The following is a 15,484-nucleotide window of genomic DNA, read 5'->3' as shown; positions in this document are numbered from 1 at the left end:
AGCTAGGTTCGTAGGCCTAAGGGATTGACCACCAACTGATTAATTTTTTTCAGCCACACCAATTCTTTTTTTTTTCTTTTTGGCTAGGCAATGGGATTAAGTGACTTGCCCAGGGTCACACAACTAGTAAGTGTTGTGTCTGAGGCCGCATTTGAACTCAGGTCTTCCTGAATCTAGGGCCGGCGCTCTATCCACTGTGCCACCTAGCTGCTACCTAGCTGCCCCCTAGCCACACCAATTCTTAAAGACCTATACAAAGATATGGAGGGCTTCTAAATGTTAGCTAACAGGACGAAGTGGAAAAATAAACAAGGATTATTTAATCTGTTCTCTATGAAGCAGAGAGGGGAAGTGAATTGTTCAAGGCCACAAGCTCAGCAGAAGAGCTAAGCCTATAAACAGATGTCTTGACAAGCAGAAAAACAATTTTTAACTGTCTTATTCTTTACATAGGCAACACGGCACAGTGGGTAGACAGCTGGCCTGAAAGCCAGTAAGGAGGATTCAAATATGACCTCTAACACATACAAGTCTTGTAACCCTCAGCAAGTCACTTCAGCTGTCTATATGGATTGGCACCTCTGAAGGACTAAAAGTTGCTTCAAAGGTGCCAAAATGCATTGGTAGAGAAAGCACCTCCCCTAGTAGTTTCCTATTCCAATGAAATTACAGGTATAGTCCTTATCCTATTTCTATATCGGGCTTACTCTATTCTGATGCCAAAGGGTGGTGAGAAATATAACAATTAACATCCAGCAGAACATTTTACTGATGAGCTCTGTCCTCATCACTGTTGACATCCCCTCAGATGCATACTGTAAATCATTCATGCCTGTCCATCTCATGTGACTCTCATCCACAAACATTTTCATGTACATGAAATATTAGGGGTAATTAGAGAATGGAGTAGGAGGAGTTACTTCTCAGCACAGGATCATGAATCACAGTGAGCTTTATGCCCCATATATCTCTACATCTTGATGGATGTGAGAGTGCTGATCCCTGAACCTATCTTAATAACCACACTCATCTGCTGAGACCATATAAGTATTATAGGATTTCAGAGTTGGAAGGGACCAGAGAGGGCCTCGAGCTATATGAAAAGGAATCTCCTCTATAAATTCCCTGACAAGTGGTCATTATAAGAAAGTCCTTCCTTATATAGCTAGCCTACATCAGTTCTACAATTCTTATCTTGAGTGTCACAGAAAAAGCCCTCCAGTAAAATATTCCATTAAAGAAACTTCCAAGCTCCCCAAAAATCAGCTGGTACCTCTCAGGCAATGGAAAAGTTGTGCCTTTCCCAACCCAGCAGGCATCAGAGATATGAATCTGTATGTCGAATTCAATCCACAAACACTGTTTATGTGATATACAAGATTATACTAGGCACCAAGAGAAACGCAAGGCTTAGATAAAAGTCTCCCATTGGACTTGCCCCCCCCATTCAAAGGTCAGTAAACATGTATTAAGCACTAGGTACTATACTAAGCTAAGTGCTAGAGATACAAATTTTTAAAAAGCTAATAGCTGAATACAAATACTGATGACTATAATACACATTATTTGATGTATGCTTTAGAGCAAAGTTTTATGGGAGGTCCAAGGTCAGTACTTACTCTCCCATCTTCCAATCTTTTTTCATTGTTGGGTCATTTCAGTCGTGCCTGACTCTTCACGACCCTTACAGAAATAAATAACAATATAAGCTTAAAGCAAACCACACCACCTTACCCCATTCATTCACCCTATCTTTGGGAGATGCTGTTATCTCAGAGGGAAACCAGACCTCCTGCCTAGGATTTAAAGAAACGAACATTCACAGTATGGGGACTGAGAATATTTAGCCTGGAGGAAAAAAAAAAGGGAAACTAAATAACTGTACATTTGAGGACCCTACCTATCAATCCCTAAACATTCATTCAGAGCCTGCTATGTGCCTGGCACTTTTAAGCATCTGGATATAAAGATATAAAAGTGAGAAAGTCTCTACCTTAAAGGAGCTGACATTCTACTAGAGGAAATAGGATAACTGTCTCTCCTCCCCAGAGGGTAAAATCGGGGAGAACAGGGAAGCAGATTTCATCTCAATATTAAAACAAACAAACAAAACCCACCCCTTCCTAACAATTACAGCCAACCAAACATGCTAAGGGCTGCCTCAGAAAACCAAAAAGTATTTAAGTTCCTACTATGTGCCAGGCACTGTGCCAAGCACTAGGGATACAAAAAGAGGCAAAAGACAGTCCCTGCCCTCAAGGAGCTCATAATGTAATTAGAGAGATAACAAACAAATATGTAAAAACAAACTACATACAGAACAAATAGGAAACAATTAAAAGAAGGAAGGCACTAGAATTAAGAGAGGTTGGGAAAGGCTTTTTATAAAAGGTGGTATTGTAGCTGGGACTTGAAGGAAGTCAAAGAAGCCTGGAGATGGACAGGAGGAGAGAGAAAATTCCAGGCATGGGGGACAACCAAAGAAAATGCCCAGAGTGGAGTGTCTTGTTTGAGGAACAAAATATGTGTTAAGGGAGTAAGGTGTAAGAAAGACTGGAGGGGCAGCTAGGTGGTGCAGTGGATAGAGCACCGGCCCTGGAGTCAGGAAGACCTGAGTTCAAATCTAGCCTCAGACACTTGATCACTTGATCCTTATTAGCTATGTGACCCTGGGCAAGTTGCTTAACCTCATTGACCAGCAAAAAACCAAACAAACAAAAAAACTAGAAAGGGAGAAGGGGCTAGGTTATTAAGGGCTTTGCCAAGAAAACCCCAAATGGGGTCACTTAAGAGCCGGACGCTACTAAATAAATCACAACAACCTTTTCTCAACTAGCTCACAGTGCAGAACCTTCTGAAGTTGTTCCCTCTTTGAAATTCTAGGGTAGAAAGGCCAAGTGCATTTGGGGGTGAGGCAAGGTCGGCTTCTCCCAGGGATTCTTAGAACCAGGAGCCTGGGTTTCGGCTGCAAGCCCAGTTGCTGCCTGATGTCATCTGGGATCCAGGTCACCCCTCACCTCCTACGCCACTGGACCTTGGCCTTCACGGAGCTTTTCCGCACCCGTTCGGGGAAGGGGCCAGAGGTCGGTGCATTAAACTACCCTGACCTGGAGAAGGTAGGGGGAGGGGGCGGCCCGGGAGGAGAGAAGCGCAAAGCCTCTGCAGGGAGCCTCAGGTGCGCGTGCGCCCAATGCTGCGGAGCGGGAGGGCGCTCCGGGGCGACCCCTGTCGGCGAGCACCGTGCACTGCGCCCTCCAGCCCTGACATCGCACAGGCTCTCTGCCCTCTGCTGCCTGCGCTTTCCCAGGCCCCGGGCCCCCCCCCCCCCCCCCGTTGGGAGCCCAGTGTTGCCTCTTCAGCTAGTAATAAAAACAGCTGACAGTTCTCTAGGGTATCCTGGTTTGCAAAGCCAATCTGTTATCCTTTGAGACTCCGCCCGCCCCCCCCCAAGGGAGGATCTTCGAGCAGAAGTTATTTCCGAGGCCCTCTGGTCCAACCTGCTTATTATACAGAGCAGTAAACTGAGGTCCGGGGAAGCCAAGGGGCGTAGGGAGGACTGAGGCAGGGTTGAACTCAGGATCTCTGACTTCGGAGTCAGTGCACTTTGAACTATTGAAACCTTGGTACCATAAGCATCATTAGTCTCGTTTCACAGGTGAGGAAACCGAGGTACTGTGGACTTGGCCATAGTCACACACCTAGAAAATGTTAGAAGGGTAGTTCAAACCGGGGTTTCCTGCTCCAAGGCCAGCTACGTGACCATACTGACCTCATTTAAAAAAAAAAAAAAGGAGAATGCAGAGAATAATATGGTGGTGTGGCCTAGGAATGATTTGTAAAATTGTGGAATCTCAAAGTTGGAAGGGACCTTTAAAGTCACCTAGTACAACCCATACCTGAACAGGAATGTCCCCAGGCAAAATCCCCAGGAAGTCACTCATAGCCTGGGGCATTATAGAAATTACTTAATTTAGAAATATTTTATTTTTTAAAAACCATCCTGTAATTTTACTCTTTAAAAACTTTGAGAAGTTTGGCTATGGTGTATCTCCCTCCTGGAACATAAGCTCCTTGAGGGCAAACACTTTCTTTTCTTTTTCTTTTTTGTCTTTGTAGTGAACAAGTCATAGCTCAGTGCTTTGCACACAGTAGATGTTTAATAGATGTTTCTTGAATTGAATAAATGGTTATTTTTCAAAAATGTTATTGATATCTTTGTTTTTATATCAACTTCATTTATATGAGTATCTATGTATTATGTTACATAAACATATATATCCTTCCCACCAAGCTACCTATTATTGCACAGAATAAAAAGGAAATGGTGTGGGGGCAGTTTCACAAAACATCAACCAATATGCAATATTTTATACCCATAATCCCCCATCTCTTCAAAGAAAGGAAGGAAGTGTGTTTTCTCTCTCATCTTTGGGGATCAAATGTGATTATTCTGATTATATAACATTTCTTTTTCTTTTCTTATTGTTCTTACCCTTACATTGCTATAATCATTGTGAATATTGTATGCTTCATTCTGTTTATTTAATATCAATTTCTATGTCTTCCTACATTTCTCAGAATGCATTTGATAAGCTCTGACTAGGTCAAGAAACTGAGTGGCCTGTGTATATTGCAATTTAACATTGCTACCTAAACAAATTATATTTATCAACAAATAAGCATTTATTAAGCACTTATTTTATATCAGACACTGTGCTGAGATTTAAAGAAAATTCAAAAAACAGTCCCTGCCCCTAAGAAGCTGACATTCTAATGCAGGAAGCAATATATGCATATATAGGTATATGTATCCACAATACATACAAAAATAGATAGGAGGGGAAAGCACTGGTTGCTGGGGAACTGGGAAAGTCCTCCTCCAGAAGATGGCGCTTGAGCTGAATTTGAAGAAAACCAAGAACCCTTTCAGGCGAAGGTGAGAAGAGAAAGCACTCCAGGCATGGAGAACAGCCAGTGGAAAGGATTGGAGACAGGAGATAGAGCATTGTGTGGGAGAACCAGCAAGTAGGGCAATATAGTTGGACCATCCAGTGTGTGGAGGGAAATAACGAGAAAGACAACTGGTAACAAAGGAAAAGCCCAGGCTAGGAAGAGCTCTACCTGCCCAAGAGAAGTGTTCATATTTGATTCTAGACATAATAGGGAGCTACTGGAGTTTATTGAGGAGGGGAGTGACATAGTCAGACCTACAGTTTAGGAAAATCATTTACTCATCTGGGGGAAGGATGGATTGGGGTAGGGAGAGGCGTGAGGTAGGCAGACCAAACAGGGGCCATTGCAATAATCCAGGTGAGATCTGATAAAGTGAGAACAAGAGATGTTATGGACAAGAGATGAGAAAATGTGGCAATTTCTTGTATATATGGGGTGAGAGTAAGTAGTCAGAGATGGCACCAAGGTCATGAACCTGAGTGAATGAAAGGATGGTATTGCTCTCTACAGTAATGGGAAAGTTTGGAAGAAGGGAGAGTTTTGACCAAAAGATGAGTTCCATTTTGGGTATGTTAAGTTTGAGATGTCTGGAAGACACATGGTTCAAAATGTCTAGTAAGCAGTTTGTGATGTGGGACTGGAGCTGGGTAGAGAGACTATGGCTGGATATATAAAGCTGTGAGTCTTTTTTGGCATACAGATAATAATTGAACTGGTGGGAGTTGATGACGTCATTGAGCAAGATAGCATGAAGAGAAAAGAGAAGAGGGCCCAAGAAAGAACTTTAGGGAATATCCTCAGTTAATGGGGGTGACACAGATGGAGATTCAGCAAAGGAGACTGAAGAGGCAGATTGGGACTTGGGTCCCAGTTGCCCCACTGACCAACTTTTTGGGGGTTTATTATTATTGTTATTATTATTAAATGAATAAATATCAACGAATCCGACCATTTCAATATGCAAATAACCGTAAAGAGAATTGTATATGAAACTAAACTTCTTAAGCCTTTTTTTTTAGTGTACATTAGATTTAACATAATAACAAAACTACCCTGCTTGTCTTTATCTCTTTCTGAACTTCCTTCTGGTTTTTTCTGTGTATTTTTTTTCCATTATTTTATTGGCACTCTTTTCTTCCTTTTTCTTTTTGCATTCCTACCACTACCCATCAACTCTTCCCCACAACTGTCTTGATTCTTAAGTGGAATGCTCCTTTGTATCAAGTAGGTCTGCCTAGTAAGACAAAACAAATTCACCCATTGGTCATGTCTGAAAATATGCTTCCAATTCTGTGCCTCTCTGACATTCATCATTTCTCTGATGAGAGTTGGGAAGAATCTTCTGGAGTCACGAGATTGGTCAAGGCATTAATCAAAGTTCTTAATTCTTTCTCAGCTATTTTCCTTTACATTATTGTAGTCCTGTATAAAATGTTTTCCTCCAGCAGTCCTTTCTTCTGGCTTTGATGCCATTACCTCCTTAAGAAGATAAAGGCCTCTCTGCCCCTATGATGAAGCCTTGCCCTTAGCACTGCTGATGTCTTCTCACTTTGTCTTGGGTATTTATTGCTTCATTAACACCACATTTATAATTAATTAATAATTCATTATTATTGTTTACTGATTCACAACCAATCCTCCACCTGGGTGTAGAATACCTTAAAACTTGTCCCTTAAAAGACAGATAAGGTGGTAGAATTAATTTAATTCAATACAATAAACATTTCTTAAGAGTCTGCTACATGGAAGCAGCAGTATGCAGTGACTCCTGGACTTGGAATCATGAAAAGCTGGACTTCAGTCTAATGATGACTGGCTATGTGACCTTGGACAGGTCACTTATTTCTGTTCCTCAGGCAACTCTTTAGAGTGTTTCAAAGGCATGTAAGAGTTGTCTGTTGTCATAGGGGGGTCTTCCTAGGTGTCAGAGACAAACTTTTTTTGGCACAGCCCCAGTCCTCAAGAAGTAAGTACATGTGTCTAAGTAAATACAAAGTAATCTGAAGAGGGAGAGAACACTGACATGATCTGGGAGAATTAGAAAAGCTTTCCTATAGAAGGCAGCACCTTGAGCTAAGCCTTGAAGGAAGTTAAAGATTCTGAGAGTTGATGAGAAAGATGGACATTTAAGGCATAAGGATCAAAAGCGAAATAGTCTAGTTTGGCCACTGGAGCAGCTAATGTAGAGTGTTTGAAGGAAAGCAGTATGAAATTCCCATGGAAAAGTAAGTTGGAACCTGATTGTGGAGAGTCTTAACATTTTTGTATTTTATCCTAGTGGCAATGGGAGCCAGTGAAGGTTTTTGAGCAAAGTAGTGACATGCTAGAAATGTGAGAGAAAAAAGGAGGCAACAGGAAAGGCCAGAGCCAAGGGCAGTCTACCTGGAATGACATCTTGGGAACTTGTTACAAAGGGAATAGTACTTTCTAGAAAATCTGGATTCAAATTCTGGCTCCATCACTTCCTGCTTGTGGAAACTTGGCAAGATATTGGGCCCCCCTAGGCTTCAGGGGAGGTTGAACTAGGTAGTTTCCAAGATCCCTTTCAGTCAGTTAGTCAATAAGCATTTATTAAGTGCCTACTATGTGCCAGGCACTGTACTAAGCATTGAGGATACAAAGAAAGACAAAAACCAGTCTCTCCCTTCAAGAAGCTCCCAGTCTACTAGTGAGAAAACGCACAAACAAATACGTACAAACAATCTATAGATTAGACAAATTGTAGATAATCTCAGAGGGAAGGCATTAGAATTAAGAGGGGTGGGAAAAGTTTGTTATAGAGGCTGAGACTTGAAGGAAGCCAGAAAAGTCAGGAGGTGGAGTTGAGGAGAGAGAGCATCCCAGGCTTGGGGGACAGTCTAAGAAAATGCCCAGAGTGGAGATATGGAGTGTCTTGTTTGAGGAGCAGCCAGGAGTCTCTGGATCGAAGAGTATGTGTCAGGGAGCTCCTGAGGTGTGAGAAGACTGGGAAGATGGAGGGAGAAGGTTATAAAGGGTCTTGAATGCCAAAGTGTTTTATAGTTAATCCTAGAGGTGATAGGGAGCAAATTCATAATCCCATGATTAAGACTGGTATTGATCGGAGCAGCTAGGTGGCTCAGTGGATAGAGCACCGGCCCTGAAGTCAGGAGGACCTGAGTTCAAATCCGGCCTCAGACCAAACACTTGACATGTACTAGCTGTGTGACCTTGGGCAAATCACTTAACCCCAATTGCCTCACTAAAAAAAAATAAAATAAAAATAAAAGATTGGTATTGATCTATTAATTACCACTCTTTTGATCCAACTTATTCAATTCAACAAACCTTTATTAAGTACCTACCATGTGAATTTGGGGCATTTAGGAAGATAATGAAATTGGGCTACCTGGTTGGTCGCCCCCTTCCAGGAATTCTTTGAGTAGGGTTCGATGACTCTTGTCAGGCGTGTTGAAAAGGATATGCTTGTTCAGATATGCGTTAGACTGGAATGGAGTCTAACGTGTCTTCCAACTTTGAGATGATTTGAGTTCTGTTCTGAAAATGTTGAATTTGAGATGCCTACTGAGAATTCTAGAAGGAATGGCCCAGCAAGCAACTGACAATGAAATTCAGAAAAGCATTTAGGGCTAGATCTGTTCATTTGAGATTAATCTGCATAGAGGTGATAATTGACCCCGTGGGAGTGTGGGAGATTCAATTCAACACACATTTATTAAGCACCAACTATATGCAAAGCACCGTACTGGGCACTGGGGATTTGAAGATAAACACAAAACAGTACCTACCTTCAAAGAGCTTATATTTTCCTGAGTGTATATGACTCTAAGGCCTCTAAGATTCGTTCTAGCTAAAAAATCTGTTGATCCTATGAACAGGGGTACAAATAAGTATAACACAAGGAAAATTTAGGAGAAATTGAGTGTTAGCAACTATAGGGGAGAAGGGAAGACTTCCTATAGGAAGCAGCACCTGAGCTGAACTGAATCTTGAAGAAAAATAAGGTTCTGAGAGTCAGAAGTAAGGAGGCAGTTTATTCTAAGAATGAAGAACAATAAAAGATGAGATAGCATGTTGAGTTCAGGGAGCATCTAATAGGTAGGTTTGTCTGAAACTTAGAGTACATGAAGGGACTAGGCCACTGGGGAGACAGTAGTTGAGAGTGCTGGACATGGAGTCAGGAAGACCTGAGTTTGAATCCTGCCTCAGACATTTACTTAGCCATTTGACCTCGGTTAAGTTATTTAACTTCTCTTAGTCTCAGTTTCCTCATCTGTAAAATGGACATAATAATATAGAATGAATATATTATTATAATATAATAATAAAGCACCTCTTTTGAAGGGTTGCTGTGAAGACCAAATGAGATGATATATGTAAAGCACTTTTCAAACCTTAAAGTAATATATAAATACTAGCTTTTACTTTTTAATTAATTTTTATTTAATCTACATTCTCTCCCTCCAGTCCCCACCCTCTACTCCCACTGAGTAAACAAAAAAAAAAAAAAATAAGGCCCTTGTTACAAATATATACATATAGTCAAACAAAACTAATTCCCATATTGGCCATTTCCTTAAAAAAAAATCTCAATCTGTACTCTGGGTCCATTACCTCTCTATCAGGAGGTGGGTAGCATGTTTTATCTTGAGTTTCTGGAATTGTGGTTGGTCACTGGGTTAATCAGAACTCAAGAGTTGATTATCTTCACAATACTGTGGTTAGTATATAAATTGTTCTCCTGGTTCTGCTCACTTTACTCTGCATCAATTTATACAGGTTTGTCCTTGTTGCTTTGAAACCATTCCTTTCCTCATTTCTTACAGCACAATAGCATTCCATCAATTCATATACCTTAACTTGTTCAGCTGTTCCCCAATTGATGGTGCCTCCTCAGTTTCTGATTCTTTGAAAACTACAAAAAGAGCTGCTACAAATATTTTTGTGCATATAGGTTCCCTTCCTCTTTGTTTGATCTCTTTGGGGTACAGACCTAGTAGCAGTATCACTAGGTCAAAAGATATATACAGTTTAAAAGCTTTGGGGGCAGAGTTCCAAATTACTTTCCTGAATGGCTGGAGCAGTTCACAACTCCACCAACAGTGCATAAATGTACCTCTTTCCCTAGAGCCCTTGCTGCATTTGTCATTTTCTTTTTTTGTCAGTTTTGCCAATCTTAGGAGGGTGAGATGGAATATTAGAGTTGTTTTTAATTTAATGCTAGCTGTTATTATAAAAGGAAAGAGTCTGAAATAAGGCCAGTTGGGGCCAGACTGGAATGATCCTTAAACCCTAGGCTAAGCACTGTGTATGTTATCCTAAAGTCAAGGGGAGAGGGGTCCATACTTTTTTTTGAGAAAAGAGGTGACATGTTCAGACTGGTGCCTTTAAATTTTGTGGGGGGAAGCATCATGGAAGAACTTTTAGATAGGAAAGAAACTGGAAGCAAGAAAAGTAACTTAGGGAGAGGTTATTTAAGCCTAGACTGGGAGGGTGTCTGAGGAAGTGGAAAGAAGGGGATGAGAGATGCAAGAGGCGTTACAGAGATCAATGAGATAGGGTAACCAATGGAATATGGGTGATGACAGAGGGAAGTCAAAAGTAACTCCAAGGTTGCAGAGCTGGGTGAACAGCAATACCCTGCACAGGTAAATAGAAACAGGTAAATTTGTAAGACAGATGGAATGGCTTGGGGGGAGTAATGAGTCCTACGTTGAAGTTGACATGCCTACAGGAGGTCATAACAATAGCTAGCACTGAGCAGTCCTTCAAGGTTTTCAAAGCACATTACAATTTTTTTTCACATTTGATCCTCACAACAATACTATGAGGGTAGATGCTATTATTATCCCCATTTCATAGATGAAGGGACTAAGGCTGAGAGGTTAAGGGAACTGCCCAGGGTCACACAGCTAATAAGTGACTATGGTATCATATTTGAACTTGGGTCTTCCTGGCTCCAAGTCCAGGGCACTATCCATTGTGCCAGGCAGAAGAGATATCTATTACCAAGTAGCTGGCAAGAGAGAACTAATGCTCCGGATGGAAATAAGAGCAGATTTATAGATTTGGGCATCATTAGCATAGAGATGATAATTGAACCATTGGGAGTTAACGAGATTAACAAAAGAGAAAGTGTAGGGAAGAGAAGAGAACCACCCCACCCCTCATAGAGGCTAGGGGGACACCAACAATTTGTTCATAGAATTAGATGATGATTCAACCAAAGAAACTGAGAAGGAACAATTAGATAGGTAGGAGGACTGAAGGAGAAAATTATCACTGAACCCGAGGAAGGAAACAGTGTCCAGAAGGAGAGGGTGAGGGGCAAAATCAAGCTGCTGAGGCCAAAAAGGGTAAGGCCATTGGATTTTCGCCATCTTTTCTGGTTCAACCTTTCTGGTGTGCCTAGAAGCATCTAGGTGGCCAGGCCCAGGAGATCTGAATTCAAATGAGGCCTCAAATTACTAGCTGTGTGATCTTAGATAAGTCACTTAAACTCTATCTGACTCAGTTTTCTCAATTATAATATGCGGATAATAATAGAACCTACCTCTCAAGATTGTTGTGGGGAATTATTGAAGTATTATTTGTAAAGCTATTAACACAGCACCTGGCACATAGTAGGTGCTTAATAAATGCTTGTTTCCTTCCTTCTCTTTGCCAAGGCCAATCCCTGTACTTGTGCTCTTGATTACATCCCCTCCAGCCTCCTCCACTGGATTTTCCTATCCTCATCATACCCTTTTTCTAAGTTCTGTTAGTCTCTCTCCTCTCCTATGACCTACAAATATGCCCAAACTTTGCAAACTGTTGCTGGACTCTGCTATCCCCACAGGCTATCCTACTATAACACTTCTCTCTTTCAACAACCCAAGGCCTAGAAAATAACATTTATACTCCTTGCTTCCATTTCATCTCCTTCTATTCACTTCTCCACCCTGCCCTGACCCCTTACAATCTGGTTTCTGATCCTTTCATTGAACGAAACTGCTTTCTCCAAGTTACAAACAACTTTCTAATTGTTATTCTCTGTCCTCATCCTTCTTGTCCTCTCCGCAGCATTTGACACCAACCTCCTCCCTCCTATGTACTCTTTCTTCCTTGGATTTTCATGACATTGCTTTCCCTTGATTCTCCTCTTACCTCTCTGACCATTCCTTCTTAGCCTCTTTCTCTATATCATCATCCATATCCCACTCCCTAACTGCGAGCAGCCACAAGGCTCTGTCCTGGGCCTTCCTTTTGCTCTATACCCACTTCGGGGGACTTCATGATCACACGAATAGCTCTCATGGGTTAATGACTTAATGATCATGTCTTACATTGTCCCGGGAAGATATAACGTGTAAACAGGGATAGATATAGATATATAGATATGGCTATGGATATAGATATAGATATAGATATAGATACAGATATAGATATAGATAGATAAATTCCCTTGAGGAAGGAGAGACCATTGCTACTAGCTAGAGAGATCAGAAAAGGTCTCTTATAGGAAATGGCACACAAACTGAGCATTGAAGGCAGCTAGAAATTCTAAAAGGTCAAGGTAAGGGGGGAGTGCACTCCAGGGATGGAAGGGAACCTATGTAAAGGCAAGAAGCCAGGGAAATAGAAACAGCGGGTCGACCACAGAATGTAGAATACATGAAAGAGAGTTACATAAGTCTAGAAAGGTAGGTCGAAGTCACACTGTGAAGGGCCACTCTAAGGATTTTGTGTTTTATCTGAGAGATAAAAGAGAGCCATTGAAAGTTCTTGAATAGGGGACGTGGTCTGACTTGTGCTTTAGAAAGATTATTTTGGCATCTGTGTGGTCAATAGATTGAAGAGAGGGAACAAAAGTAGGGAGACCAATTAGGAGGCTATTGTGTGGTAGCAACATGAGCAGAGAGAACAGGATATGGTGGAAATAGAATCAACAAGATTTGATAACCAACGGAGTATGAGATGAGGGGCAGGGAAGAGTTGAGGACTGAGAACCTGGGTGACTAAAGGATGATGGTGCCCTTAATAAAAATAAAGAAATTTGAAAGAAAGGTAGATTTATTAGGAAAAATAAGAAGTTCCATTTTGGACATGCTGAGTTTAAGATGCCTATGAGAAATCTAGCTGCATATGTCTAACAGGCAGATGGTGAAGCAGGATTGAGCTCAGAAGAGAGCCACATACAATCAGTCAGTCACTCAGTCTATCAACAAACATTTATAAAGTGCTTACTATGTGCCAGGATGGGCAGCTAGGTGGCACAGGCCTGGAGACAGAAAGACATCTTCCTGAGTTCAAATCTGGTCTCAGACACTTACTATGTGACCCCGGGCAAGTCACTTAACCCTATTTGCCTCAGTTTCCTCATCTATGAAACGAGCTGGAGAAGGAAATGGCAAATTACTCCAGTATCTTTGCTGAGAAAACCCCAAATGGGGTCATTAAGGGTCGGACTTGACTAAAACAACTGAACAACAGATACCAGATACTATGCTAATCAACGAGCATACAGAGAAAGGCAAAAACTAGTCTCTGCTCTCCAGAAACATCCATTCTAATGGAGAAGGCAACAGGTAAATAGCTAAGTACATACAAGATATAGAGTAAGAAGATGGAAGGTCGTCTGAGAGGGGAAGGCACCAGTCTTCTTTCAGGAGGTAAGACAAGCTGAGTCTTGAAGAAAGCCCAGGAAACCAAGAGGCGGAGGTGAGGGGGCATAGCATTCCAGGCATGCATGGGGGCAGCCAGGGCAAAAGCATAAAGATGGGAGTTGGAATGTTATGTCAGAGGAACTGTGAGTAGGCCAGTGTGGCTGAATTGTAGAATGTGTAAATGAGAGGAGAACATCAGAAGACTGGACAGGTAGGAAGGAGACAGTTACAAAGAGCTCTACCAAACAAAGGCATTTACATTGGATCCTGGAAGTTATAGGGAAACTTTGGGACTGGTTCAGCAGAAGGGAGTGACATGATCATAGCTGTGCTTTAGAAAAGTCACCTTGGTAGCTAAGTGGAGGATGGATTGGTGTGGGGAGAGATTTGAGTTAGTGGCTGTTAAAATAATCCATATGAAAGGCGATGAGGACTCAAACTAGGGTTTTGGCAATGAAAGTGGAGAGAAGGGAACATATACCAGGTATGCTGTGAAGGTAGAAACAACAAAGTCATCTTCTTAGAAATGGTCATTGAACCCATGGGAGCTGATGAGATCACCAAGAGAAAGCACATAGAAAGAGAAAACAAGAGGGCCCAGGACAACCTTGAGAGGTAAAGGAGACAGAAGGAAGAAAGGAAACAAGCATTTATCAGGTTCCTATTATGGGCCATGTACTGTGCTAAGGATTTTGTAAATATTGTGTCATTTAATCTTCACAACAACCCTGGGAGGGGTAGGTGCAATCATCCCCATTTTACAGTTCAGGAAACTGAAGTTAAGTGACTTGCTCAGGGTCACACAACTGGTAAATGTCTGAGTTTAGATTTAAACTCAGGCCTATCCTGACTCTGGGCCCAGCTCTCTATCCACTGTGCCATCATCCACTTTCCGTCTTCTCACTGCCTCTTTTTTTTTTTTTTTGAGACAGTCGGGGTTAACTGACTTGCCCAGGGCCACATAGCTAGTGTCTGAGGCTGAATTTGAATTCAGGTCCTCCTGACTTCAGGGCTGGTGTCTCTAGCTGCTTCTTAAAAGGAACAGATACGTAGGAGAAGAACCAAGAAAGCTGAGTTATAAAAACCAAGGAGTGAGATCACCAACCAAGGCCAATGCTTCTGTAAGGTCTAGAAGGATAAACAGCAGGGAAAGATCATCCACTTTAACAACTGAGAGATCATCTGTAAACCTGGAGAGTTAGGTGGAGACAACAAGATTTTTCCAAGGAGTTGGATTTTGAAAACTCAGCTCTGTCAAATCAGGCAGCTAACAGCCCATTAGCACTTATTAAGCACCTACTATGTGCCAGGTGTGCCAGGGATTGATGTTTGTGCTTCGTTCTTGAAGAGGACCATGAGGTCAGGGAGGTGATGCCATGATGTGCAAGTGAATTGGATTTAAGTGAGGAAGGGCTGTGCAAAGTCACCAGCCTCACTTTTTCCTCCAGAGCCATCTGGGTTCAGTGGCAAGATACAGATAAGGACAATTGAAGATGGCCCTGGATTCAGTGGGAAACCTTGATCTTTTTTAAGCTAAGGTCTTAAACAGATTTGTTTGATTGAGGCAACACCCATTCATTGATTAAGGCTAGTTAAGAAATGAGGCAAGGAATAGCCTCTTTGACCTAGTTTAAAAAAAAAAAAAATCAGTCTGGGAGGGAAAGATCTTCAGGGTTCTGGCCAAAACAGAAACAATTGCTATTTACATTCACCCTGATCCAATCAGGGCCCAAATAATGACCAAGTCCAGCTTGGCCTGGGACCTATTGGCTAATCAATGACAGCCAGAGTGATTTGGGTTTACAGCATGGTCCTAAAGAAAAAAACCTAGCCTGTAAACCCTGCGATATCTTGATAGGTTTCTGCGATCAAAATTTACATTTCTTTGGGCCGGGGATACAAAGAAA

The sequence above is a fragment of the Vombatus ursinus genome, unplaced genomic scaffold, assembly GCF_900497805.2.
Source record: "Vombatus ursinus unplaced genomic scaffold, bare-nosed wombat genome assembly UNPS02009173.1, whole genome shotgun sequence".
Classification (NCBI taxonomy): Eukaryota; Metazoa; Chordata; class Mammalia; order Diprotodontia; family Vombatidae; genus Vombatus; species Vombatus ursinus.
This window is presented reverse-complemented; position numbering follows the sequence as displayed.